We start from the raw sequence: 24615 nt of genomic DNA, 5'->3' as shown, positions 1-24615 counted from the left end.
TATGAAGTTTGTGATAAATGTCAAGTTCTGAATAGTTCAACATTGACCTAAAAATAATTCCCAAAAAACATTTTTTCTTTCCAAATTTAAAACTATTTTTTTCACGCCAAAAAAAAATATGAATGATAATAATACAAACGAGAGATTGAACATACTTCTAATGGAAAAATAAAGATTAATTTCTCTTGAAAATTAATAATTACAGGAATCGATCCTTTACGAAAATTCCATAGCCAAAGAAAAAATTACAGTAATCGAAGTATTGGCCTCTAAGAAAATTCCTTCACTAGATAATGAAAAGAAAATTCGAATCACGATATGACAATTCATAGCCAGAGAAAAAACTTGAACCAAAATATAAATTAAATTGCTAATAATTTCAATTCTCCTGGACATAAAATTATATAGATTTCGACATTTTACAAAGCTCCATGCTCTACTGAAATTGTGTAGGCAGAAAAAGAGGTTGTAATTCATCCTAGTCATCCTTGTTTGCCACGTGATAGTCACTCCCTGAAACGTTGTGCCTTTTTCTTCCCAATAATGCTTCTTACAACAAAACTATGATTGATTCTCACAACAAAATTCAATCTTTGGGCCTATAATAGTTAAATTGTGTGTGTGTAATATTGTAATTATTAAAGAAAATTTATGTATTGATTCTATAAAACTTTTGCAAATCTAGTATATGCCCGAGAACTATAACCCTTGAAAGAAGGGACAATACGGGGGAGGGGTCTCTGGCTTTGCAGGGAAGTTCCAGTAATGAAATAGGAGGGAAAAGAAAATTGCTTTTGAAGCAGTCATAATAAAAGATGACGCATTGGAAGCAGAACGAAAACCAGTATCGTATCACCTACAGGAAAGTGTGCCTGTGGTAGAGCCGGACAAAATGGGTATTGCCAGAACAAGAATGGAAGTCTGGAACCTCTCTGCCCAAAACCTTTTCCATGACTCAACGAGGTGGTATTATTCATGGCTACAACCTGCGGAACCTCAACCGAGTCCTTGACATGGACAAATATTAGGCCAGTAGGTAATAGGAAGGGAAACAGACCTTATGGCCGAGAGGGTTAACCGTGAACCCCAAGTTCTTGAAATCATAACTGTTGTTACAAAGATAACTCAATAAAAACAAAATAAGACCTTGAATGCAAAATATTATATGAATACAGTAAGAGTTAATTGACTATAACTAGTTCCGGAAAATAAATTTTCTGTTATGTATAGGAGAAAAACCCTTGTTAGGTGAACTGGGTTGTCGAAGGGGTTGAGACCAGGCTGTCGAGTGCACAGCTACCGAGTCCAGTCCCCTTCAAACCTCTGTTCAAGTTCCTCTGTTCAGGTATAAACTGAACCAGACTAAACCACAATTTCCATTCTTAAAATTGTCTAAATTCAGGAACTGAATACATTCAACAAGACATCAAGAATTTAAAATATAAAATTTTGTAAACATATATATATATATATATATTTATATTTATATTTATACACACACATAAAGCATTCAATGAAATACCATAAACCCACAGGAAAAGATAGTGGAAACCAATTTCACAGTTAACAAGTACGAAACCCTCTTTTTGGTCAAAATTGCCAAGAGGCTCTACATTTGTTTAAATAAAAGTTCAACAAAACTCACAAAAAGGAAGCCCACAATTCTTAACCTATAAACTACCCGGCCGCAAGAAAATCAACACTTGTTTATAGTCAGGATATAGTTGCAGCAGTGCTACCGGTGCCCAAATTGCTTGAGGAGCAATACCTGTCACATACAAAACAAATAGACAGTGGAAACCAATTTCATAGTTAATGAGTAGGAAACCCTCTTCTGGGTCAAAATTGCCAAGAGGCTCTACATTTGTCTAAATAACAGTTCAACAAAACTCACAAAAAGGAAACCCACAATTCTTAACCTATAAACTACATGACCGCAAGCAAATCAACACCTGTTTATAGTCGGGATATAGTTGCAGCAGTGCTACTGGTGCCCAAATTGTCTGAGGAGTAATGACTGTCACATACAAAACAAATTGGGGTGAGAATCTTCAGGAAACTAAAAGAAGGGATAAGCTGTAATTTAAAGAGTAGGAACAAAATAATAAGTAGCTCACCGCCTGTAATAGGAAACTATGTCATTTGCACCTGAAAACTGTGTAGGTTACCTTCTATTAACCCTGACGTAAAATCAGAGACCAGTCACCTGTATGCTCCCTGCAATGTAATCAAGGGTTCAGAGAGAGCCCAGAAAAATAAACCATAGCCGGAATTGCCAATGGTAAAGATTGAGACATGTCTAACCAAATGGGTGAAAGAACCTGCATTGGTTCAGTTGGTTAACGTGGGGAAATTCCAAAACAACAGAGCCATCGATGCCAAGTTGTAGAGCTCGACCATGAGGAGTAGTGGAGAGCGAATGAACCAAACTGAGGGCATGACTTCCTGAGTTTGATACCCTAACTGATTGTGGAAGAAGGTGGAGTGTCGGATTAGCTCCAGAAGAGACAATTGTTCAGATGTACCCAACTGTCCACCTAGATGTATTTGAGTATCTCGAGGAACTTGATAATGACACTTACTATCTATCAAATATAAACAATATACAGTTAGGGTAAATGCTGGATTAAAAAAAATTTACCATCAATTAATTTATGAAGTTTGTGATAAATGTCAAGTTCTGAATAGTTCAACATTGACCTAAAAATAATTCCCAAAAAACATTTTTTCTTTCCAAATTTAAAACTATTTTTTTCACGCCAAAAAAAAATATGAATGATAATAATACAAACCAGAGATTGAACATACTTCTAATGGAAAAATAAAGATTAATTTCTCTTGAAAATTAATAATTACAGGAATCGATCCTTTACGAAAATTCCATAGCCAAAGAAAAAATTACAGTAATCGGAGTATTGGCCTCTAAGAAAATTCCTTCACTAGATAATGAAAAGAAAATTCGAATCACGATATGACAATTCATAGCCAGAGAAAAAACTTGAACCAAAATATAAATTAAATTGCTAATAATTTCAATTCTCTTGGACATAAAATTATATAGATTTCGACATTTTACAAAGCTCCATGCTCTACTGAAATTGTGTAGGCAGAAAAAGAGGTTGTAATTCATCCTAGTTATCCTTGTTTGCCACGTGATAGTCACTCCCTGAAACGTTGTGCCTTTTTCTTCCCAATAATGCTTCTTACAACAAAACTATGATTGATTCTCACAACAAAATTCAATCTTTGGACCTATAACAGTTAAATTGTGTGTGTGTAATATTGTAATTATTAAAGAAAATTTATGTATTGATTCTATAAAACTTTTGCAAATCTAGTATATGCCCGAGAACTGTAACCCTTGAAAGAAGGGACAGTATGGGGGAGGGGTCTCTGGCTTTGCAGGGAGGTTCCAGTAATGAAATAGGAGGGAAAAGAAAATTGCTTCTGAAGCAGTCATAATAAAAGATGACACAATGGAAGCAGAACGAAAACCAGTCTCGTATCACCTACAGGAAAGTGTGCCTGTGCTAGAGCCGGGCAAAATGGGTACTGCCAGAACAAGATTGGAAGCCTAGAACCTCTCTGCCCAAACCTGTTTCCATGACTCAACGAGGTGGTATTTTTCATGGCTACAACCTGCGGAACCTCCACCGAGTCCTTGACATGGATAAATATTAGGCCGGTAGGTAATAGGAAGGGAAACAGACCTTATGGCCGAGAGGGTTAACCGTGAACCCCAAGTTCTTGAAATCATAACTGTTGTTACAAAGATAACTCAATAAAAACAAAATAAGACCTTGAATGCGAAATATTATATGAATACAGTAAGAGTTAATTGACTATAACTAGTTCCGGAAAATAAATTTTTTGTTATGTATAGGAGAAATACCCTTGTTAGGTGAACTGGGTTGTCGAAGGGGTTGAGACCAGGCTGTCGAGTGCACAGCTACTGAGTCCAGTCCCCTTCAAACCTCTGTTCAAGTTCCTCTGTTCAGGTATAAACTGAACCAGACTAAACCACAATTTCCATTCTTAAAATTGTCTAAATTCAGGAACTGAATACATTCAACAAGACATCAAGAATTTAAAGCATAAAATTCTGTAAGCATATATATATATATATATATATATATATATATATATATTTATACACACACACATAAAGCATTCAATGAAATACCATAAACCCACAGGAAAAGATAGTGGAAACCAATTTCACAGTTAACAAGTACGAAACCCTCTTTTTGGTCAAAATTGCCAAGAGGCTCTACATTTGTTTAAATAAAAGTTCAACAAAACTCACAAAAAGGAAGCCAACAATTCTTAACCTATAAACTACCCGGCCGCAAGAAAATCAACACTTGTTTATAGTCAGGATATAGTTGCAGCAATGCTACCAGTGCCCAAATTGCTTGAGGAGCAATACATGTCACATACAAAACAACTAGACAATGGAAACCAATTTCATAGTTAATGAGTAGGAAACCCTCTTCCGAGTCAAAATTGCCAAGAGGCTCTACATTTGTCTAAATAACAGTTCAACAAAACTCACAAAAAGGAAACCCACAATTCTTAACCTATAAACTACATGACCGCAAGCAAATCAACACCTGTTTATAGTCAGGATATAGTTGCAGCAGTGCTACTGGTGCCCAAATTGTCTGAGGAGCAATGACTGTCACATACAAAACAAATTGGGGTGAGAATCGTAAGGAAACTAAATGAAGGGATAAGCTGTAATTTAAAGAGCAGGAACAAAATCGTAAGTAGCTCACCGCCTGTAATAGGAAACTATGTCATTTGCACCTGAAAACTGTGTAGGTTACCTTCTATTAACCCTGACGTAAAATCAGAGACCAGTCACCTGTATGCTCCCTGCAATCCAATCGAGGGTTCAGAGAGAGCCCAGAAAAATAAACCATAGCCGGAATTGCCAATGGTAAAGATTGAGACCTGTCTAACCAAATGGGTGAAAGAACCTGCATTGGTTCAGTTGGTTAACGTGGGGAAATTCCAAAACAACAGAGCCACCGATGCCAAGTTGCAGAGCTCGGCCATGAGGAGCAGCAGAGAGCAAATGAGCCAAACTGATGGCACGGCTTCGCACGTTTGATACCCTAACTGATTGTGGAAGAAGTTGGACCATCGGATTAGCTCTGAAAAAGACAATGGTTCAGATGTACCCAGTTTTCCACCGTGATGACCGATAGATGTCACCCTCACCTCCTTTGCGAACCTTCGGGCAAACCTTATAGTGCATAGTTAAGTTGCAATGTTTATTGGAGCATGACGGATTATGGTGTGGTTTTTAATAACATTTCAAGCAGGTATGGTATGCCATCCATTAACCAAAGTATCGGATTACCATAATAATTATTCAAAGAATGCATATACTCATAGGTGTTTAAGCATATGGTAATAATTAAAAAAAAAAAAAGACAAATTACTTATTTCTAATTGTGTTAAAGTTTTATTGTTTTACATATTACAAGTGGATACAAATAATACCATCAATTATGTGCATATTTACATTTTTATTGGGTTTCCTTGGCATTTTACTAATTATAAAACGCCCCATATAAGTCGAATAGAAATGCTCGGGAAAACCAAGAAAAGGGATGCATTTGTAAAATCCCAAAAATCACAATGCATCACCAATTCATTTGCCTAAGTAGTTTTCGGAAAGAAATGGGAAATGAAATCATTATATAGGTTAATAAGGTTATATAAATTAAATAATTGATAAATATAAATAGATATTAATTTATGATAAGTATCAAAATATAATAAGTATATTTAATTAAATTTATTATATTATTAACTAGATCAATTATTTAGAATTATAATTTTTTTTAAATTTAGTACTAAAAAATATTTACATATTGAAATTCCTCTTTTTATATGAATTTAACTAATCCCAAATTTGGTTTTTTCAATTTTTATGTTTTCATTTTCGACTTAAATTTACATTACTATTTCTACTTCAATTCTTGTACTCTCAGTGTGGAAAAATAACTGAAGTCTTTATTTTCCCATTCAATATTAAGCCTCGGCGTTAGGTAGCTGAGCTAAAAAGAGACTTGAAAAAGTATTTGTGCAAGATGAAAAATCACATTCAGCGGTGGCAGAGCCAGCCTAGAGGTCGACAGGAAATGACAAGAAGTGATATTGATAGGTTTCCTTCGGCAAGCAGTAGATTTAATTTTGTGGACTGTTACTGTTGTGTCTTGACCCAGAGACACCATGATCGCTCTTACTGTATGCTATCCTTCCTTGTCTCTTCTAAATGGCAGGCATTTAAAATTTCATCCTTTTTGTGTGTATTTCTTCAAATCCCGATTTTAGCTTGGAATTCATTCGTGGTTCTCGGCTAAGACCAATAAAATCATTAAGGAAATTAATCTTGTAATCTTACCATAATAGAAATCAAATTCCTTTATGTTTATGAGGCGCCCTAAAGATTTGATGCAAACGCTAGTCAGAATAGCGCTTGCATAGTGTCTATTGCGGAAATTGGTTGTTCTAACGGTGTTGGTATTCTAGCCTTTTGAATTCGTAGTATACATTGTAGATGCCTTTCATATCAAATAGAATAAATCTCAGAAGACACTACCTGCTCGCAGACACCCACTTTGAAGTAATAATGTTACTGTTATGAAATATCTTCTTAAAGCTTCTCAGGAATTTAGTGTGATGTGTAGTTTTTGCAATAAACAGTTGGGAAATCCCAGGAAGATGAGAAAGCTCGGGTAGAAATATGTGTGTTTGTTTTTTTTTATTTTTAACTATGCAAAGCTTTGAAAGATACAAATTTTTCCCCTTTTTTTTCACCAAAGGCTTCATATTTTAGGTTCTCGTTCTTGAAAGCTTCCGGTGAGGCCAACTTGTTGCCTCAAGCATTTTATTTCAGGCAAAAAAGGAACTATTCAAACTATCTTGTACAAAATTCTCCCGACATGATGCTCTGTCATTATTGTTCGAAACGGAAAAGTTGTGCAATACAAAGAAAATCGATGGACAATGTCTAATGAAGTAGATGCAAAGCAATCTTCTTCAGAAGGTAGTCATTCTTTCTTTCTTTTCTTTCTTTTTTTTTTTTTTTTTGGGTCTAATCTCATGTGTAGACAGAGCACATAGTGAACCCCCCTTTTATATTGAACAGGGTGGTTATATATCTTATTAAGGTACAAAAAACTTTCCATAATATTTTTATTCTTGTTCGTATATTGTTGGGAGAGGAAGCAATCCCACCGGCCACCAGTCAAATTTCTCATATCTTTCACTTAGTGACTATCGTATATTCTGCTGAGCTTTATAAATTCTCCTTCAGAGCAAAATGAGTCCGAGATGAAAGATTAAGGTACAGAAAACTCTCCATAATATTCTTGTTCTTATATTGTTGGCATAACTTTATAAATTCTCCTTCAAAGAAAAATGAGATCGAGATGAAACATTAAGGTACAAAAAAAACTTTCCATAACATTCTTGTTCGTATATTGTTGGCAGATGAAAGTAAGGACTTATATTCCCCTGCAATAAACGAGATCCTACAAAATAATGGTTGTCGTGTGCAAGGTTATGTCACGCTGTGGGTACTACCTTCAACACATGCATTTTCCTATGGCCTCCTGTGCCTTTTTCTGTAGAAGATAACTTTGTACATAACAAGGTTTATTAAGAAGGATCGTGCTTCATAGTGGAGATTATAAGTACTCACTTTCCTTTTCCTAGCGAGAGAATTTTAGAAACGTCATTGTAAAACGATGTTTTACTTTGTCCTCATCATTTTGCTGTGGTAGAGGGTTTTTTTTGCATTGAAAAAATTTGGGTTCTTTTAGCTCAGCAAAATAGATGATAAATTTTGGATTTTAGTGATATGGTAGTATGAACCGATTTATAACACATTTTTTTTTTTTATTATTATTATTATAATAATTACCAGTAGCATGGCAGGAGGAAGATGACCTTTTACAGAGCAAGGTTTTTTAAGAAGGATCATGCTTATTGGAAAAGATTATAAGTACTTACTTTCCTTTGCCAAACACAAAGCCAAGCAAATAAGAACAAGAAAATTATATGAACTTCATTGTATATTGTTTCATGTCACCCTCGCCATTTAGCTTTGGAAGATGATTTTTTTTTCACTAACCAGAATTTATAGGAAATAATGTTTTTTTTCTAAATCAACAAAATACATGTGAAATTTTAGATTTTAATGCTATGTGTTTTTTAAAGTAGAAATATATAATAAATTCTGAAATCTACAAAAATTTCAAAATACTCAAAATAATATTAAAATATTGAAATGAATATTTTTTACATCAATAATTCTTAATAAAAAAATATTCATTTTTATCAAATTATTAATTTTTATTTCCTTGATAAATTTATTAGCATACTATTTTACTTACACTAATAATTATATATATATATATATATATATATATATATATATATATATATATATATATATATGTATAGTATGTTTGAAGGATGAATTAATAAAAAAATTATAAATTTTAAAAAAGGTGTTTTTTTTCTAAACAAGAATTAAACAACAATTGAGAATATTATATTAAAAAATATTTAGTTCATTTTAAATATATGATTTACATAAATATAATTGGAATCGAAAAAAATGGCTAGGGTTTGGAGGCGAGGGTTTCGGGTGGAACCTCGCACAGGTCACGGCTGAGAGCTGTAGGCAGGTTTCCGCGTTCGGGTGAAGGCGCAGAAAGACACCCCACGGATGACTGGCAGGTGGAGGTGGTTGTCTTTCCGTTTTTGCGTTTTTTCTGTGAAGGAACATTTTTAAAAGTTGAAGCTGCAGTCTCCCGTTTTCCGTTTACTAGTTTCTTAGGTGTGGGCGCTCGTCATCTTTGTCTGTTTGCTGTCGCTTTCCTTGGTTCGCACCTCTAAACCATGGTTAATCCGAATGAGTTGGTGGACTTGGACCCGGAACTGGAGGATATCCTTTCTATGTGGGGTAAGGATCCCACAGTTCAAAATGTGGAGCAGTATTTCGGAGCTTTTGAGCTTCCGAGGCAGGAGGCTTTCTCTCAGGAGGTAAAACCATCATTTTTAATCCAAAGCAGTGGCTCGGGCAGGGGATCCATCAACCCTCGTAACCAGGTCTCTTTCAAGCCGACGGACAGGGAGGCTGTGGCGGATGGGTCGTCAACAGGCGCAATTTTCTCTGAAAACAAGGGTAATCTAGGGTCTTTCCGGAATTTCTCCTTGAAGGGTTTTGAGGATACAGCAAATTTGGGGCTTTCCTCTGGCCTTGGTAAAGGTAGGGCTTCTGGTGGGGTTTTTCCGCTCTCCAGGGTTTCGCTGCCGAAGGTTTCCCCTTTCTCTAAAGAAATCCCAGCTGAAGGTTTCGTGGGTCAATTCGACAACTCTGCGGGAGAGCCGGGAGGTTTCGATGACGCGACTTATGGTCCTCATTCTTCTGGGAGCCCCGCCCATGTCATCTCTGCCCCTGTTCAGTCACAGCCAGAGGTAGATCTTCCCGCGGATTCGTTCCAGGAGGGCCCAGAATGGACGGGCGGTGTCGGGGAAACCAGGGTTACTGCTGAAGATTCAAGGAAGAAAGGTGAGAAACGAAAACCCCAAAGGCCGATTGGTTCTCAGGAAATAGAAGGGAATTTAGTCCTAGGCATGGAAATCTCCATTGAAGAATCTTTAGAAGTTGCAGACAGTACCCTTGTTGGAAGGGCCAGAGGAAAGAAATTTTCGTCAGAATTTATTCAAGCTTGGGGAGAACAATGCTTCGTTTCGGACAGACCTCTTCGGTTTGAGGCCCAATGTTTAGCCAAAGGCTGGTTCATGTTCCGTTTCGAGGATAAGGAGGCTGCAGAATGGGTGTTGGAACGGAATTGGAGCATAGGGAATATACCGGTTTTGATGAAGAAATGGAGCCCCCTCTTCGATGCTCTTAAGGAGAGAACTGATGAATTTCCGGTGTGGGTGAGGGCTCCGGGCCTTCCTTCGTTCTTATGGACAGAAGCTGTGTTCAAAGCAATTGGTAATAGACTGGGCTCTTTCCTGGAGGCCGATATGTCCTTTTTGGAGACGAAGAACAGGGCAATGGCCCGCATTCTGGTGAGCCTTAATCCGAGCGGTGGCCTCCCTCAAAAGATTAATTTGCAGTACAAAGATTATGTGTTCGAGCAGCTCCTCGATTACGAGCACTTGCCCTTTCGGTGCCATCGTTGTCATGAGTATGGGCACCTTGCCAAGGACTGCCCGCTGTTCAGAAGAAGGCGAAGATTCCGAAGGACCCCTGTTTTTAGAGAACCAGCTTTCAATCGGGCACCTCCTCCTCAGGAGAGAGAAGGAAATGCGAGCCAGACAGTTGAAGAAATGGAGATCGAGGGGAACCAGAAAGAGTCAGCGGCGGAAGAACCCCAGATCCATGAGGCGACTCAGATCAATGATTTCCCTTCGGCGGCAGCAGTGGAGGAGAACGCCAAGGATGCAGCGGCAGAACAATTCCCCAACAGCGATCAGGATAAGGGTATGTGCTCAGGCTCTCCTCCTTTCTCTCTTCAAAATCCTGAGCATATTTCAAATTCTATGCATATTTCGCCATCTATTTTCCCCTCTCATAACATGGGCCAAAATGAGAAAGCTGAACCTCCAAAAATCATGTCTGATATTGACACAATTTCGGATGCATTACCGTCTCTTGATTTGAATAGTGAAGAAAAGTGGCCTCCTCTTGCTCCCCCATTAATCCATACCCCGTGCCCATATAACTTAAGATCCATGGGGGGAAAATCTGGTTTACCTGTTGCTGCTGGGGGTTTAGGACAGTCCCTTGCCCAAAGCTCTGCCAAGAACAAGAGAGGTAGGAAATCGGACCTTTCAAAGGCAAAGCTGAAAGCCAAGCTTGACGTGGCCGATGGAAAACAACACTCTATCCCTGGGGTTCTTAGAGCTGTGCAGACCCCCGATCAGGTTATCAAATGATTTTGTCCTCCTGGAACTGTAGAGGTTTGGCCAGTAAACCTAAAAAATTGGCCCTGCGAGACTGGATTCTAAACTCAAAAGCAGACATTGTATTTCTTCAAGAAACTTTGGGGAAAGGTGCAGAGGTGGAAGCTATGTTAAAGGCCCTCTTGCCAGGATGGGCCTTTACCGCTATTGACTCAACTGGCCACTCCGGGGGTCTTGCAATTGGGTTTAAAGAAGGAAGAATTAAAGTCATCAATCAGTGGGGGACGAAGCAAGTTCTGGGTATGGAGGTCCTCTCACCTGTTTTTTCCCTCCCCTTTACTATTGTAAACATCTATGGTCCTTGCCAAGGAAGAGAATTATTCTGGGTCGATTTGATGGCAAAATCTCTAATGAAGTCTTCTATGCTGATTGTGGGAGGAGACCTAAATTTTTCAATAGGAAGAGCTGAGGCATGGGGCCCTTCAGCCAGGGAGGACCCCTTGTCGGATTTCTTTCATAACCTCCTTGTGGACAACAATCTCTCAGATCCCTCCCCGGTAAAACTTAAGCCTACCTGGAGGAATAGAAGAGTAGGGGAGGATCGGATTGCCAAGAGATTAGATCGTTTTCTTCTTTCCGAGGCCCTCATATCAAAAGCTCCTATTTTTAGACAGTGGGTGGAGGAAGTAGGCAATTCTGATCACTTTCCTATTTTTTTGGATCTATCTTTTCCCCCACCTAAGCCTCCGGCCCCCTTCAAATTCAACCCTTCCTGGCTTCAAGATCCATCCTTCAGCACTCTTTTTAAGGATACATGGATCCACCCGGGCAATAATGTAAGAGAGGACAAAAGCTTTCTGTTCATGGAGAATCTTAAGAGACTAAAAAAAGCAACTATAACATGGGCAAAGGACAGGAAGTTGAAACAAAATGAAGAACTATCCAAAATCAGGGAGGAATTGAAGATTTTGGAGAGCATTGAGGAGGATGGTTATCAGTCGCAGGCTTCAAAGGATAGAATTCTACACCTGGAGAAGCTTCAAAACAAAATTCTTTTAGACAAGGAGGAAGAATGGAGGATCAAGAGTCGGGCAATATGGTTAAAATCAGGAGATGAAAATACTAGCTTTTTTCATAACTATGCAAAAGGAAGAAAATCTGTAAACACCATTTGGAGCCTCAAAGATGAAGAAGGAAGGGAGGTCAGTTCCTTTTCAGATCTTTCGGGCTTAGGAAAGAGACATTTTGAGAGAATCTTCTCTGATCCAGGGGAGGCCACCATAGCTGAAGTCCTTAGGACAGCTCAATGCTTTCCGAGGTTTGTAGAGGAGGAAGAAGCAGAAGAGCTTTCTATTCCTGTTACCAAGGAGGAGGTTGAAGCAGCGATGAAAATTATGGCTAAAGACAAGAGTCCTGGCCCTGATGGGTGGACTATTGAACTCTTCCTTTTCTTCTTTGACCTTATAGGCTCTGAAATCACTGATGTAATAGAAGAATCAAGACAGAAGGGAGAAGTCTTCAGGCCTTTTAATTCTACCTTCATAGCCCTCATTCCAAAGAAGGATGATCCGGAGAATTTTGAAGACTTTAGGCCGATTTCCCTGTGCAACTGTATATATAAAATCATAGCCAAGGTGATTGCTATCCGAATCTTTCCTATCTTGTCAAGAAACATATCAATGGAACAATTTGGGTTTCTAGATGGAAGACAAATTCATGAAGCCATTGGGGTAGCACAGGAGGTTATTCACAGTGTCAGACAAAAGAAAATGAAGGGTGCGGTCTTAAAAATAGACTTATCCAAAGCCTATGATCGCATCAACTGGCTTTATCTCCGGATGCTGCTGACTCATTTGGGTTTCAACTATTCTTTCACCAGCTGGATTATGGGATGTATTACAAATGTCAGTTTTGCTGTTCTGATCAATGGCTCAGCTTCCCCCTTTTTCAACAGCCAAAGAGGTCTTAGGCAGGGCTGCCCTTTATCACCGCTCCTGTTCTTGCTAGTGGCAGAAGGTCTGAGCAGATTGATCCACAAAGCCAGAAGAGAGGGGAAGGTAAAAGGTATCGAGGTAGCAATTAACCTCTTTATCTCTCATTTGCTTTTTGTTGATGACATTTTGATTTTTTCAAATGGTTCATCTAACGAAATTAAGGAGTTTAAAAGCATTTTTGATCTCTTTTTGAAAGCCACTGGAATGCAGATAAACACTAGAAAATCACAAATCTGTGTGGCAGACCTTGACAGAAGAGAAAGAGCCAGAATGACCAATCTTTTTTCTTTTCCTCTTCAGCCTCTGGACACTCCTTTTAAATATTTGGGGTTCTGGTTAAAGCCAGTAGCATACAAGAAAGAGGATTGGAACTGGCTCATAGCAAAGATAGAAGCCAGAATAAATCATTGGAGTTTCAGGTGGCTTTCCAGAGCAGGCAGATTGACCCTCCTCAAATCAGTCTTGTTAGCCATCCCAGTATACTGGGCAGCTCTAACTTGGGTCCCCAAAGGTGTGATGGAGAAAATCAGGAAGATTTGCAGCAGATTTTTATGGGCAGGCTCAGCAAAGGAATCTTCGGTTCTTCCCTGGGTGGCATGGGATAAGATTGCCAGGCCAAAAGAATGGGGTGGATGGGGAATCAAAAGACTCCCTGAGTTCAGTTTATCACTGGCAGCAAAGTCCGGGTGGAGGATAATCTCGATGGAGAATCTCTGGACAAAGGTGGTTAAAAGGAAGTATATAGACCCAGTCCCTTTGGAAGACTGGATCCGGAGCCAGGAAAAGAAAAAGAAGAATATATCAGTCATTTGGAAGGCCACGCTGGAGGCTTTCTCTGTGATAGAACAAGGCCTGGCTTGGAAAGTGGGAGATGGAAGTCACATTAGAATCGGCAGGGACCCCTGGGTAGGTTGCAATGAAGCTTTTGCTTTGTCACCTGGTCTCCTCAGACACCTTGACAGCAAAGGAATAGTCACACTAAACCAGGTGGAGAAAGTAGGCCACTCCACTATATGGGGTCAGGCATGGAAAAATGATGAAGATTTAGGTTTAAATATCAGATGGAAGAACGAATGGGCCTCCTTCATCCAAGAACTCCATCGTTCTCATGTCAGACTCAAAAACGAACCTGATATGCTGATCTGGGCTCAGGGGAAAACTGGAGAATACTACCCCAAAGATGGATACTCCTTCTTAATGAAACAGAAAGGGTGGGATAATCCCGAGTGGTGGTCTAAAAGCATTTGGAAGCTTCAAAGCCCAGCAAAGGCCAGGATTTTCCTATGGTGTTTGCTAAAAAGAAAAATCCCAACTTGGGACATTTTACAAGCTAGATACCTTGTTGGTCCAGGAAGATGCCCTTTATGTAAATCTGATGAGGAAACTATAAGACATCTTTTTACATCTTGCACAGTTTCTTTAAAGATTTGGGAAGAGCTTACAGTTTTGCTTAATGTTAAAGCTCAGTGGGGGTCAGAACCTTTGGAAGAAGCATGGAGAAAATGGTGGCAGAACTACCCGGATGGAAATATGAGAAACCTACCTCTAATTTTCTTTTGGGGTGTATGGCTTGCGAGAAACAAATGTATATTTCAAGACAAAATCATTCCCTCATCTGTCATTGCTTCTAATTGCGCAGCCATATACTCTGCTATCCCGGCCCCTGAAGCAAAAAATCCACCTAACCGTGACAAGCCTCTTATTATCAAGGAAGGCATTCCTTGGGCCTTTTTTGATGGAGCATCCCAGAATAACAGGGCTGGAGCTGGGATAAGCATTCATTTAACCTCTGATCATTTCCTAAAAGCTTCTGTCGGACTAGGTTCTGGGTCAAACAATTATGCTGAGTTGTCTGCTTTACGTCTTCTTCTTTGCTGGCTACTTCAGAGGAACATCTCCACTATTCAAATCTTCGGCGACTCACTGAATGTCATAAAATGGGTCAATGGAAATGCGTCTTGTCAAAACCAGATTTTAAAGCCTCTGTTAGAAGAAATTTTGTTATTAAAGTCCTCTTTTAACAGTTTTCACATCTGTCATATTTACAGGGATAAAAATGAAGAAGCAGATCAGCTTTCTAAAGCTGGTTTACAACAGGATTTGGGCTGCTGGTCAATAGAGGAATACTTCCAGGGGCAGCAAAACATTTCACAACAGGCCCCTTTTGCTCCTCCTCAATGAGCGAGGATCCCTCTTTCTTTTTTTCTGCATACAGTTTTTGTTCTCATGGTCAAAATGTTTTTATCTTTTACAGTCATTTCTCATATATATTTTGTAAAATTTTGCTCGGGCAACAAAAAACAGTCTATCAAAACTCTTTATATATTCTCAGATGTATAGTTTTATGGACAGCTTGATGTAAGGGGTTGTTTTCCTTCACGGAAGGAGACCCCAAGACGTGCACCAGAATGGAATGTATTTAAACCTCCGGAAGAGGGGAAGACGAGACAGTCAGTCATCTCTAGACTGAGTTCTGTTTTTAAATGCTTTTAGACAGTCCAGATCAGCTCCAGATGAGCCATCAGCTCTGAACAGAGATCCTACAGAATGTAAACTTTTTATTATGTTAATAAAAAGTTTTGTTTTTTCTTCGGAAAAAAAAATATAATTGGAATGGAGTACGTATGAACTATACAAATTTTTTCGATTAAATTTTTTGAACAAAATGTTACAGTATCTATAGAATTGGATTTGTACATTAAAATTATTTTGTTATTGATTAATCTTCTTTTCTTTATTATTAATAAAATTGGTAATTGGAGTGGTCTTGTATTTACATACATAATAAATGTTTAAGATTAATTGCAATAGATTCATGCTTTTTAAAAGTAGCTTTCTTGTGTGACACTTTTGGTAACTCAATCACAAAGTGTTGTATGGTATATTATACAACCTTCTGTGCAAGATCACTAGTCATATAAAAAAATACATAGATAGATATGAATATGTTTTCTCATTTGTAATTAACACACTAATATAGCAAATGTGTTTTTCAAGTTAAGGTGTTTAACAATTAAAGATAGTTCATCTAAAACATAGTCAATGTTTTGCATTAGAATTATGCATCGCCGATCATGTACCATCATGATATAACAACATATTAGATAAGGCAATGCTTAAAAATGTGTTGCAACTTAAGGTGTTTAACAATTAAAGATAGTTCATCAGAGTCAATTTTCTGCATTAGAATTATGCATGGCCAACCATGTACCATCACGATATAACAACATATTGGATAAGGCAACGCTTCAAAACATGTCGCAACTCACTATAATGTTATAGTAATGCATGGCCAATCATGTACCTTAATGATATAACAACATATTAGATAAGAGAACTCTTCAAAATGTGTTGCAACTCACTATAATGATAGAGTAAGAGAAAATTGCCCAAAGTTCATGGAAATAAGACATATGGTTCTACCATTACCATTACCACATAAGTTATACATTGACTGTGTAAAAAGGTAATACTAGAAAGGCTATATTTTATAATACATCTAGAATGATACATGATGCCAAACAATTAATTTTTAGTATTAGTCTCTAGAATTGCTTAGACTTAGCTTGACAATTTGTTCCATTACTGTAATTGTGATGTTGATTTTGATTAGAAGTATTGTAACTTGCTTCCCATATTTATTTTTATACAATAACTATCATATGTTTATTGTAGATATTATCCAGCACCATGGAAGCACTTCAAAAGTTGTGTCCAAGGAAAGTACCTTCAACATTCTCATTTGTGTCCTGATAGGGTGATCAAAAGTTTATATTGTTCTATGTCGTGGTAATAAATGTTGATTGAATGATCTTGGAAATTGTAAATATATCATTTTGAAATATTATAATGTCGTGGACAGCTTGTAGATATATCATTTTGAAATATTATAATGTTTTGCAAAGCTTGCATTGATTTTACAAGACACTTCAAGCTACTAGTTCCTTTTCTACTACCTTATGGCGTTATCTTTGCAACATCTGTTGCAAATGCTAGTTAATTTCCTTTTAAAACTCCACATTAGTAATTGATTTTCAAAGAGTAGCATTATTAGCCCTTGCCTTCAACAACAAAAGGACTATAGCATTCGATAGAAATTGACCCAACATTAGTGTGATTTGACTAACCACCCTATTCAAATTTTTAAGCAATCTTTTAACATAAATATTTGATCAATCAAAATTTTATCCAAAGTTTCAAATTTGACCTCTTATTACTTGGAAAATTGTATGATTTTATTAAAACTTAGGATAAAAAGTTTTAAACTTCAATGCAATGCTAGTTTAATGCTAGTTTTGTTTTAACATTAGTGGAATAACATTTAATGTTTTTCACTCTCCATTGCAATACATAATACATAATACATATTATATCCCAATCCACTCCATATCCAAAGCCATCGTGGTGGTCTGGCTGCAGGTGTTAGAGATAATCGTTCAAATCCAGTAACGATCTCTTCAAGCACAAGTGGAAGTTCTTCTCAGATTTCCTTTGGAGTTTTAGTCATCCGCCTTTAATTTTAGTTATTCTGCAGAAATAACTGAAACTGTTAAATTACCCGAAATATGGCCAAAACTTCAATTACCACAGAATCAAAAGGAATTAAGACTCTGACACATAAACCTATCACATCCGCCTTTTCCACAAATCTTTATCTTCCCCATAGAACTGAAAGGAAATAAAACTACAGTTTTTACCCTTCTCGGGTCCGAAATCTATAATAAAACCCATGCACTTTTTGATGTGATATCCATCGAATCTTGCCACCTTTAAAGGAACGGCCCAGATTAACTGAGTTATTAACTCAATTATATAAATGATCGCATCTGATTTTAGAGTTAAACTTCAACGCTTGTTAGTGCGTGATATCCATTAGATCTATGGATCTGTTGATCAGACGGTTTCCACTCTTCTTCGGTGTTTCTCAATGAATTTATCAACTAACTCAATCTTATAATGTTTTGGGTCCATTTCTTATGTTAAGTTGTGTGCGCATTCACCAGTGAACACCGTCGATCTTCTCGTAATAGATCGTCATTGATTCATCCGGTGATCAATGATGATTCATTTCTTCATTCAATCTCTATCTGCATTCAATCGGGGATAAAAAAAAACTAGTATTTAATAGAGGATTCAACCTATGATTAAAGGATTCAATCACATAATAAAATCACACAAAATCAACTTTGTACACAACACTCCTTTCATTCATAATAGTATTTGCATATATGTACAGAACATCTCGTGCTCTGATCTATTCACTCCACTACTTAGCTTTTTCTAACTCTCTCTAATCTTCTGAAAACTATCACATTTATAGAAATAAGTACATAGTTATGGATTATTATAAATCCATAATCTTCTCCATAAATCGCTCCACTAATTCCTATTTAAGGATCCAGTAATACCTTAGATTTCTACGGGATCTACACACATTAATTATCCGCGATATTCTCACATAGTTGAGAATATTTCACAACTGGAAACCTCACACATAGATTTCCAATCAATTTATTTAACATTCATAAAAATAATTAAAAACATCACCCCCTAAATCAACCAAATGAACAATAAATATTCTGACTAGGATGCTTCTGCATCACACTGCCATTGCAAGACCACAACTTCATGGCAAGTTGCATGCGACTTCTTGGCTTTTTCATTTGAAGGAAGTGAAATTGCTTCCCATCTTTCTCAAACTGGTAGATTTGAGATAGAGCAAGGAAAAAATGAGAGATAGAGCAAGGCAACAATGAGCATTGGGCATCCATACAGCAAACCTAACGAACCAAGCCTATTCTTTTTCCCTTGAATTAGGCTGTGAAATTTTTCCTATTGATCTTACGAATGTCTAATGGTTCTACACGAGGTTTTGCATCATCTTGGGTTCCATTTTCTAACTACATCAAAAAGAGAAAACACTAGCCGATAAGTGTAGAAATTTTCCACTGTAGATCACTTGGTAATGCAATGTACTAAAGCAAAACACTTGATCTACTTCTACAACAATTGAGCGGAAGCTTAATCGAACATGAGCAACATCAAGCATGAACATATATAACTAAGAATGAGAAGTAATCAACCATAGCACAAATGATATATCACTGGGGAAAGCACCAGCCTAAAACCCCAACTCTATATTATCATACTGTTAGGATTCAGAATTGACCATTTTTTACCTTATATTTTGGCCATAATATTATCCTTTTTCAGTTCAATAGTTGAAAGCTTTGATTACATAATGACTTAATCACCCCAAGGTATGAAGTAATTCTCCGCATATCTATATGTTTAATTGTTCATTACATATTCATTATTATCTTTATATTTATCGTTGGAAAAGCTAACTAAGTTGCCAAGTAACCATTGAACTGTCTAAAGTCTGCAGGAATTATAATTCATAGTTGCTGTAACACCAGAAATAGCAACTACGCAGTTGTTGTAACACCAGAAACAACAACTACGCAGTTGCTGCAACAACAGAAGTAGCAACTACGCAGTTGCTACAGCCAGCAACGGCAACTATCTAAAGCAGGGGAATGATATTTTGCGATAACTGGAAATAACAAATGGCAATTATCTAAAGATCGCCAGAATTCCGCGCTGACGCAGCATGATCAGCAATTGTCCAAAAAGGGTAAAACACAGTTCCTAAAATATCAGGAACAGCACGGGTTTACTAAATCAACAACCATGGGGAAATGATGAAGGATAGTGCGATGATCCCAAGAAGATGGTCGAAGTTCGGTTACTAGCTGTGTAACAGAAAGAAACTCAAGAAAGAATATATTGTCACACTGTTATAACAACATCCTGTAACTCTTATTTTTGGACATAAAGGGTTAACTGAACGAACTGTGATAGTCTATTGTAATAGATGTCTCCTCTATAAAGAGGAGACATCTACATTAGAGAAGGGTGGGAGAAAATAGTTTTGTAAAGGGAATTTTGAAAGACAACAGCAGAGTCTGAACTCTCATTGTAACTGGATCTTTTGGCAGATGAATAGAAGATTGTTCTGAGCATCTAATCTAGTATTTGTGTTCTGGGGAATCTTGTGAGAGGGACTGGGCCCACCTTCCTCACGAGATTCACCCATTTACTTTTCTGTCAAGGGTGTAAGTGTGTTTGGTAATTTCTTTATGCTGGTACTCTGTTTTGGATTCTGTAGCATTACCTCTGATAATTTCCTTTTTGCTGGCACTCTGTTTTGTTAATCGTTTGAAACTGTATTTCACCGGTGAATTAGAATTCCAGTGTTTATTAGCAATCTGGATACAGGGGCAGGTGCTGAACATCCTTCCAAGAGGATAGGGTCCTGATCCTCTGCTAACAGAGCATCCATCGCTTTTCTTTTCAGATTTGTCATCTTAAATTAACTGCTTTCATTTTATCTTTACAGTACATTGTTATAACATAACGTGAGAATTACGTACACTACAGCTTTTTAATGCTTTTAGAGTTAAGTACATACAGTACGCGGTATCCTTTGAAATAAAAGACTTTCCCAGGTTGACAATTTAATGTGGTACTTGATTGTTAATCAATAAACAAAATCAACTAGCCAACATTTTGGCGCTGTTTCCGGGGAAGGCGACTAGAGATTTCTAAAAGCATTGATGATTTCTTTTTGAGAATAACAAGTGCATGAGAGGACGCAGGAAACCTAATTTCACAGGAGGCAAGGGCGGAGGAGGAAGAAAAACCTTTATTGACGAAATTATCTCCAAAGCCGAGACATCACAGAGGACGAGTTCCTGAAGGCCTCAGATCCAACATTCCTCACAAATAGATCGACAGATAGAGGAAATACTAGGACCTGAAAGAAAGCTGGAAGTACCAGAATATACTGAGGAACCGGTAGAAGAACCTGAAGAAACAGAAGATACAGAAGATAAAGCAAGTGATTCAGGAAAAAGACCAATGGAGGATAATAGAACAGAAGGAAGAGGGGAAAATTCACTCTCTACCCTGGAATTCCCTATTGGGGAGCTCCCAAGAGGAGCAAACCCCATGAAGAACATTCCACTCTCAGCATTACCCAACTTTCATGGGTTATCCTCTGAAGACCCAGATGAATTCCTCTTTGAATTCGATAAACTATGTAGAAGTTATGATTATGTGAGCCCTAATAAGAAACTAAAACTATTCCCAGCAACACTGAAAGGGAATGCATTAAGGTGGTTTATGAGCTTAGGAGCTCAGGCAATCACTACCTGGGATCAAATGAAAGAAAGATTTCTGGCCAAATATCAATATTACTGCCAGACAAGAGAAAGGAAAGAATAATTGTTTAAAATGGTTCAGAAGGAGGATGAGAATCTGGAAGACTTTGTGGAAAGACTGCAGTATAATTTACAGCGGTCTGACCACCCTAACATGAGTAAGGATATTCTGAAAACAATATTGCTGAAAGGGGTCCGAGATGACTGCTTGGACATGTTGAATATGTTAGGAAAAGGAGACATTTCTAAAGAGCCATTTGATGAAATTGTTAACCTCTGCATGAGATGTTCAAGAGGAGCAGTGAGTAGATCAAAAAGCAGGGACAATGTATGTTCAAGAGTTCAGAAGTCAGCAAGTGGAGGAGCAACAAGGGCTGAAATAGGTAATTTATTAGAAGAATTTAAAATTGAAATGTTAAGCTCTTTTTCTTCACAAATTGATGCTCTGCAAGTAAAATAGAAACAGGCAGAAGAAGAAGCTTCCCTAGCTATTTTTTGTTCCAAATGCAGAGAAAAACACCCACTCAGGGAATTCCCACTAGATAAGGTACCAATCTATACAATCTGCGAAAAGGACCATGAAACCCAGCAATGCCCTTCCCTGCCTGGAATTAAAGCAGCATTGCAGTCAACTGAAGAAGAGGCTGAAGCAGTGTACCTGATAACACAAAGGAGGCAGTGGCCACAAAGACAAGGTATGAATTCTAACACAACATTTAGTTGTTGGAAGAATCACTCTCCTTTTCAAACAAATTACCCACCCATGAACCAAATGCAGTACCCACCCTTTAACACAATGAATTTTCCACCTATGCAGCAACCAAATCTTCCTTTTCCTGATCCTACCATATGGAATCCTTGGGCTCCCCAACAACCGTATTTTAATCAATGGAACCCAGGCTGGGCAGCCCAACAGATGCCATTTCCTCAACATCAATAGTCTCTTTCCTTACCATCCAATACTCCTCCAAATAACCAGGCAATTAGACCGCAGTTGCCTGTGCAACCCAATCCTAAACCAAATAATAATAAAGCCTTGCAAGCAATTGATATTCAAAATCAGTCTGTCTCCCCCATGCAATGTAATGATATCCACCTTCGCTCAAGGATAATTGTTGAACCAATCATTGATGACATTAATGACTCTGATAAAGAGGAAGTTACAAAAGAAAAATCAGCTAATGCTAAAACAGTAGAGGCAACATCTAACAACAATGATCAAACAGCAGATCCACCATTTCCTGAATGGCTAGCTCTCACTAAAACACTTGAGCAACCTGCTTTTAACCTTTTAGGCGAGCTACAGAATTTGTACGTTAAAATCCCATTATTGCAAGCATTAAGAGATGTTCCCATTTATGCTAGGACTGTTAGAGATATTTGCATAAAAAAACCTGGAAGAAAAGCTAAGGACCCCCTCACAGTTCATGTGATGGGAGAACTGACTGCTTTAATGACAGAAAAAGATCATCCTGTGAAATATGGTGACCTTGGTCACCCTACAGTAACAGTCCAGGTTGGAAAAACTTTTGTCTCTAAAGTTCTAGTAGATTTAGGTGCTGCAATAAATATTATGACACTTGAAACAACACAATTGCTTCAGTTAAAAAACTTTATTAGGGAAACTCCAACCATCCTAGAATTGGCTGATCGCTCTACAATTAAACCGGAAGGGGTCATTGAAGATTTAATAATTTCTGTAGAATCCTGGAATTACCCAGCTGACTTTGTGGTGTTACAAACTAAAACAAGGTTGGGGGGTCATCCGCTGATTCTAGGAAGACCTTGGCTGGCTACAGCAGACGCTTTCATCAGCTGTAGATTAGGATCAATGACCATCTCTAATGGGCAGGAATCCAAACAGCTTACCCTCTATCCTCATGCTACACCCATGATTAATAATGATAATTCTGTATGGGTAGATTATGAGGATGAAGAAACCCAACCTATATTGACTATCGGACAATCCTTAACCTTCAAAGACTCTACTGAAGATGAATTAATCAGCAGCTTCATTTCTGAACCTTCTTCGGTCAGCCCAGAAATGTATAATCACTTCACTGCAATCTTAGAATCTGAATCTCAGCAGAACCTAAAAGATAAAAGTCTATTTCAGACAACAGTAGGCAGCCCCTCCAAAAGTACAACAATAGAAATTGAGCCTGGAAAAACATTAAATATAAATCCTAACTTAACTAATAATGAAAAACAGCAGTTAATAAAGTTACTCCAGAAAAATAAAGAAGCATTCACATGGGACTATACAGATATGAAAGGGATCTCCCCTGAGCTATGCACTCACCGTATTTATATTAAAGAGGGATCCCGGCTAGTCTGTCAACCCCAGCGGCGAATGAATCCCAATCTAAGGGAAATTGTGAAGGAGGAACTTCAAAAACTCTTGAATGCAGGATTTATATATCCTATATCTGATAGTGAGTGGGTTTCCCCACTTGTGATTGTACCCAAGAAAAATGGCAAATGGAGAGTATGTGTGGATTACAGAGCACTGAATAAAGCCACCCAGAAAGACCATTTCCCTTTACCATTCATTGATCAGGTATTGGATAATTTGGCAGGTAAGAAATTCTTTTCATTCTTGGACGGGTTTAGTGGATATAATCAGATTAAGATTGCACCCCAAGACCAGGACAAGACCACGTTTACTAGCCCATGGGGGACCTTTGCTTACAGGGTACTTCCATTTGGACTATGTAATGCTCCAGCAACATTCCAAAAAGCAGTGATAGGGATTTTTTATGATATGCTAAATGATTCATTAGAAATATTTATGGATGACTTTACTCCTTATGGAGTGACTTTTGAGGATGCACTGCAGAATCTTGAAAAAGTACTTAAGCGGTGTATAGAAGCACACCTTGCCTTAAGCACTGAAAAGTGTCATATGATGATGAATCAAGGTATTGTATTGGGTCACTTTGTCTCATTCCTAGGAATTCAAGTCGATCCAGCTAAAATATAGGTAATTCAGACCCTCCCTATCCCTAAAACACAAACTGATGTAAGAAGCTTTTTAGGACATGCTCGATACTATAGAAGATTTATTAAGAAATTTTCCAAAATAGCTTCTCCTCTATTTGTGTTATTAACAAAGAATGTTGAATTTAAGTGGACTGATGATTGTGAAAAATCATTTAATGAACTCAAACATCAGTTGTCTGCAGCTCCCATTTTGAGAGGACCTGATTGGGCACTACCCTTTCATATATCCTCTGATGCCTCAGACACTGCAATTGGAGCTATCTTGGGTCAGGAAGAAAATAGTCTTCCCTATGCCATTTATTTTATCAATAAGAATATGACACTGGCTGAATTGAATTATACAGTCACTGAGAAGGAATTTCTAGCAGTTATTTATGCTATCAATAAATTTCGACATTATATTACTGGCTACACTACTTTTGTGCATACTGATCACTCAGCCATTAAAT

At 37.7% G+C, this 24615-nt stretch overlaps 1 long non-coding RNA gene across 3 annotated transcripts; it reads right to left on the bottom strand.

Annotated features, from left to right (window-relative positions):
* Window positions 1–1573: 1573 nt before the first annotated feature.
* LOC149227096 (uncharacterized) lies at window positions 1574–2581 on the bottom strand. 3 transcript variants are annotated; one of them, XR_016247105.1, is made up of 3 exons: window positions 2305–2581; window positions 2118–2217; window positions 1574–2017 (listed from the first exon to the last, which is right to left on the bottom strand). It is a non-coding gene; the product is annotated as an uncharacterized LOC149227096 (long non-coding RNA). The 3 variants fall into 3 exon arrangements; XR_016247106.1 differs by having other exon boundaries at window positions 2322–2581; XR_016247104.1 differs by having other exon boundaries at window positions 2118–2213; window positions 2322–2581.
* Window positions 2582–24615: the final 22034 nt, after the last annotated feature.

This window comes from Pinus tabuliformis, chromosome J (genome assembly GCF_031772625.1).
Source record: "Pinus tabuliformis cultivar Carrire ecotype Pingquan chromosome J, CPIR1, whole genome shotgun sequence".
Classification (NCBI taxonomy): domain Eukaryota; kingdom Viridiplantae; phylum Streptophyta; class Pinopsida; order Pinales; family Pinaceae; genus Pinus; species Pinus tabuliformis.
The sequence above is the reverse complement of the archived record's forward strand: the minus strand, read 5'-3'. Positions and strand labels throughout refer to the sequence as shown.